The sequence below is a fragment of the Nannospalax galili genome, unplaced genomic scaffold (genome assembly GCF_000622305.1).
Source record: "Nannospalax galili isolate Female #2095 unplaced genomic scaffold, S.galili_v1.0 scaffold1460, whole genome shotgun sequence".
In the NCBI taxonomy this organism is placed as follows: Eukaryota; Metazoa; Chordata; class Mammalia; order Rodentia; family Spalacidae; genus Nannospalax; species Nannospalax galili.
The window spans coordinates 408,001-413,609 of NW_008345971.1; the positions used below are offsets into that span (position 1 = coordinate 408,001).

Here is a 5,609-nt window from a genome sequence, read left to right on the forward strand (position 1 = left end):
AAACAGTTATAAAAAACCTCCCAACTAAAAAAGCCCAGGATCAGATGGATTTAAAGCAGAATTTTATCTGACATTTAAAGAAGATCTGCATCTGATACTACTTAATTTATTTAAAAAAATAGAAATGGAGGGAGAGCTTCCAGATTCCTCCTATGAAGCCAGCATCACTCTAATACCAAAGCTAGGTAAAGCTACAACCAAAAAAGAAAACTATAGACCCATATCCTTAATGAACATAGATGCAAAAATTCTCAACAAGATATTTGCAAACGACATACAGACACACATCAAAAAGATCATCCACCATGATCAAGTTGGCTTTATCCCAAAAATGCAGGGATGGTTCAATATAAGTAAGTCAATGAATTTCAAAAATTGTATAAATGGACTCAAAGATAAGAACCTCATGGTCACCTCAATAGATGCAGAGAAGGCCTTTGACAAAATTCAACCTCCATTTATGTTCAAAGTCCTAGGTGGAATTGGGCTGCAGGGAACATCAACATAATTAAAGCCATGTATAACAAATCCACAGCCACCATCATTCTAAATGGAGAAAAACTGGACGCATTCCCATTGAAATCAGGAACCAGACAAGGCTGCCCACTATCCCTACTTCTCTTTAACATAGTACCTGAAACTCTTGCAAGAGCAATAAGACAAGAGAAGGAAATTAAAGGAGTAATAATTGGAAAACATGAGATCAAATTATCCCTTTTTGCAGATGATATGATATTATATCTAAGGGGTGCCAATAATTCCACCCCCACACTCCTAGAAATTATAAATATGTTCAGTAAAGTGGCAGGTTACAAAATTAACCCACAAAAGTCTATTGCCTTTCTATATACCAATAACAAGCAATCAGAGAAAGAGCACATGGAAACACTCCCATTCACAATATCTGCAAACAAAATAAAATATCTCAGAGTAAACCTGACCAAAGACACTAAAGAGCTCTACAATGAAAATCTTAAATCTTTAAATTTCTCTTCTTTTTTGAAGCAGGTAGGAATCAAAGAAAAAAAAATCATAGAAATGACTTCACCTGAACATATTTACAATTATTTTGATATAAAATCTTGCATTGACATTGTTGGGTAGATGTCTTCCAAATGCTAGGACTGAATGGGGCAGGTCTATAGCCCAAATGTGAGAGACACTGAGAAATGCTAAAGCTGAGCACACTGTGTAAAAGCGGAGATGTAACCACCAATTTTGGACATAGGGAATGGCTGTGAACTGCAGGGGAGAAGGCGCTCAGACTGAGTGACACTGGTGCATGGATCTCAAAGCTTTGCCAAAATGTAGAAATTGTGCCATGGGATTACACCCTTTCCCGGATGTCATAAACTATGCAAAACCCATATAGAAGGCATTCTGTTGGTTTTGTCAGCCCTGGGACCTCAGAGGAGGCATGCAAGGCTCTCCCAAGGATGGAGAGGGGAATTTTGCATAACAGACACTTATACACAGTTAATAATTTTTAACTTTTTCATCTTTTGATGTGGTATCTTATTATGTAGATTCGACTTGCCTAGAACTTACTATGTAGTTCAAGGCTAGCTTTGAACTCATGATCCTTCTGCCTCTGTCTCCTAAGTGTTGGGATTGTAAGTGTGTATTGCTTCTCTCCTGTATTTTAATTTTTTATGTTCTTTTTAATTTGCATAGAGTGTTGTCTATAATTTATTTCTTGTATATAACCCAATAATTCTGATGTCTGGGCAGGATTTTTGCTTCCTGAAGCTTTTATTATTTTTTGGCTGATACTCAACTGTTTAGGTTTACATGCCAAGATTTTTGGACTCTGTGTTCTATTGGCCCTTGAAAAATTACTTGCAGAATTTTTTAATGACCTGGGATAGCTTGCTGTCATTTAGAGAGGTTTTCTCTTAGCTATTTTATTAGGAAAGTTACCTAAATCAACTTCAACACTGTTGCGTTCTAGACTACTTTAGATTAGTGCTTCCAAATCTTTTTCCACTGAAGACCCTTTTCTACCTGAGAAATTTCTAATGCGAATCAAGTATAAAGGATTTTTTTTTAAGTTACACAAATCAGGAGGTGGCGATTGCTCAGCATTTAAGAACACTTGTTGTTCTTCCAGAGGACCAAGGTTCAAGTCCCAGCATAAGCATGGTGGCCAACTCCAGTTCCAGGGGACTCAACACCATTTTCTGGCCTCTGTGGGAGTTGCATACATAAGGAATACTTACATACATGTAGGCAAAACTTCATACACATAAAAGAAAAATAAAATAATAAATAGTTTTTTAAAACTTACATATTGCTGATAAGGACACTTATTTTAAAACATTTTATATACATAGAATTTTATAATTTATTAAATATGAAAGCATATTTGTATGCTAATTAGATAGATGTTTGCTTACTTTTACAAATGGAATCAAATCATTTTTAGTATTTGATTCTGTAGCATGTGCTAAAACCTCAATGTATTTTATAGTTGGTTAGCATTTGATTTTTATACTCATCAACAATGAAAGTCTTGCTACAAAAAATACATTGTTCATGATGGCAGAAGTGGACCATGTCAGGTAAGTTTGGAAAATGTATCTTAATCCCAAGAAATTTAAAACTTTAAAAAAATATATTTTGTGGAATTATTATGCATTAATCTTAATCATATATAGATCATCTCTCCTTATGTTCCCCGTTTCACCCTCCACTAGATTTCATGCATTTTGTCATATACGTTAAGGCCTACAGTGTCAGGCTTTTACACCCATGGATTCTTTGAAGCAAGTTCATCCACTGGAGTCAACTTTTCATGTAACTCAATCCAACAACTCAAATAGCAACTTAAAATTAAGCATTCTAACATAATACAACCCCAATATAAATGAATTTGATACTTATATGATGATGAATATTTATAGCTCTCTAAACTATTATGTTTTCTTATAAGTATAAAACTTGGTGTGTATAATAAAATTATTGTAATTCAGGCCTAGCTCAGTTCCTCAGGTTTTATAAACCAGGCCTTTGCAGTGAGAACTGCGCTGCATCAGAAAGGCATAAGCAGCAAGATGATGTCACAGACCCAGGTCCTCATGTATCTCTTGCTATGGGTATCTGGTGAGAAATTTAAAAGCATTATAATCTCTTTAGAGTAATACTTTTGATAGATATAAAGATAATTTGTAGGATAAAACGGCTAGTTCCTTTATAAGGTCCAATAGTACACAGAGAGAATGCCATTTTAAAAGACATTTTAAATTTCAGGTTTTGGTTCATCTGCATCTCTGTATGTATGTATGTATGTATGTATGTATGTATGTATGTATGTACGTATAATCATTTCCTATTTCTGATTGCAGATGTCTATGGGGACATTGTGATGACACCGTCTCCAGAATCCCTGGCTGGGTCTTTAGGAGACAGAGTTACCATAAGCTTTAAGTCCTGTCAGAATGTTGGTATCAGTGTAGCATGGCACCACCAAAACCAGGAGAGCCTCCTAAATACCTGCTCTGTGAGGCATCCATATGGGCTTCTGGGGTCCCTGATGTTTCATGCACAGTGGGTCTGCTCAGATTTGAGTCTTACCATCGGCAAGTATACAGGCTGAACACCTGGTAGATTATTGCTGTCAGAAATATTCTTACCTTTCTCCCGGTGTTTCAGTCTCAAAGATGATCCTTCTCTGACAGTCTCACCAGCTGCTTACACCCCACAGCCCTGGACCTGCATACTTCCTCTGTCTGTCAGGGAGTCAAGTGTTCCTTACTCATGAATGAAGAAACTTGCCAACCTCAGCAGAAAAATGAGCAGCAAATGATCTTTCAGAGCCTTTGAATTGGATGGTCCTTTTGGTAAAATGAGGCAAAGACCTTTGTATTGGTTTTGTATTTCTTCTGTAACAGTTGGATATAAACTCTCTGGTTTGGACTTAAGGAACTCCTCAGTTTATAATTCTGGAGTCCGGAAGTCCAGCACAGGTCTCCATGGACCCGAAGTCTCGATGCTGGCAGCCTACATTGCCTTTTGGAGGATCTAGAAGAAAACGTGTTTTTGTTTTTTCCAGCTCCTAGGCATCTTCTTTATTTTCTGTCTGGTGATCATTTTCCTCCATTTTTCCTTTTTGGTAGAATTTATTTATTGGTATATATTCATTATAGATAATATTGGGTTTCATAAAAACAATAAAATATCCATTTCTACAATATTCTCCTACCTTGTCCTCTCCTCTCTCTGCCTTCCTCTTTTGCCCTTCGACTAATCTCCTTCATTTCCCTGGTTTCATTTCTACTTTTGGACCCCAACACATATACACATGCAGTTTTCTGTATCCATGAAAGTCTAGGATTCATGAATTTGGGAAAAGATCTACTTGTCTCTCGAAATAACATATCTGATCTATGCCTCTTTGAAGGCTATATCTTCCTCTGAAGTTTCCCCATCTTCTTTCCAAATTTGGATACTGAGAAACCTCACTTTACTTAATGATACGTATGATTCTGTTATCTGTAGACTCCATGTCCTGTCTTTTTTCAATGTATAAATATTTTGAATTTTGTGTATTTAATATTATTTCATATATACATATTGATGTTAATCATATTTAGGCCCCCTCCTCTATGTGCACTTCCCATACCCTGACCCACATTTCAGGTCATATATGATAAGGCCTATCAAGTCATTTGTTTCCCCAGATGATCCTTAGTTTGAGTTCATCAACTGGAGCTTGGTCAGCCTGTCTAACATCACCCAGCAGCGATCAGTTGTCAACAGTTCCTCAATTAAGATTGGGGCCTCTTGCCTGTTTCCCCATTTCTGTGCTAGGTTCTTGTCTGGTTAGCATCGGCTCTTGTGCTTGTTGTCACCACTGCTGTAGTTTCATATGAGTAAGTTCCCAGAAGCCTGGAAAACACTGTTTCCTTCTTGGCATCTACCACCCCTGGCTCTTACAATTTTTCTCCCCCCTGCAATGGTCTCTGGGCCCTGGGTGGGTCAGGTTTAATACAGGAGTCCTCTCCAGGGACACACACACACTTATAAATAATGTGTGTATCTAATATTAGAGTACCAGTTTTTATAGTCAGGTCAGTTCATCATCTCATTTTAATGACCATTAGAACATTCTTACATAAAATCCATAAGGAAATAGTAAACTTAAAAAAACATTGTTTAGACAAGAGTATATAACAGACACATACTCAGAATTTTCTATCAAAGTTAAAAAAAAATGTGCATTTTCCTCAAGGCCAAACAGAACGTTCTCCTGCTAAAACAGTATATTTTGCCAAAAAGTCTTAATGACTGTAAGAAATTGGAAATCATATTCACTATCTTTTATGGTAATAATGGCATAGAACTCAAAATCAATATTATGATGAAAATTGGAAAATTCAGAACTGAAAATTAATTATTCTTCTGAAAAAAATGAATTAAAGTAAAAAGCAATCAAAAAAGAAATTTTAAAAATTCCTCAAGACAAATGAAAATGGAAATAAAACTTACCCAAAACAAGAAGGCACAGGAAAATGGTTCTAATAGGACATTTAAGAATGCAGAGGCAGAAATGGAGCCTAACTCCTTGTCTGAAGAGTTTCCCCCACCATAGGAACCTTCTTCATTTTTTG

General features: G+C 36.3%; 1 long non-coding RNA gene across 1 annotated transcript in view; it reads left to right on the forward strand.

Moving 5' to 3' along the window:
- Positions 1 to 3,627, forward strand: part of LOC115071902 — a 14,537-nt gene extending 10,910 nt beyond the window's left edge. The window contains exon 3 of the long non-coding RNA XR_003850960.1: positions 3,591 to 3,627. This is a non-coding gene — a long non-coding RNA (uncharacterized LOC115071902). The remainder of the gene's footprint in view (positions 1 to 3,590) is intronic.
- Positions 3,628 to 5,609: the final 1,982 nt, after the last annotated feature.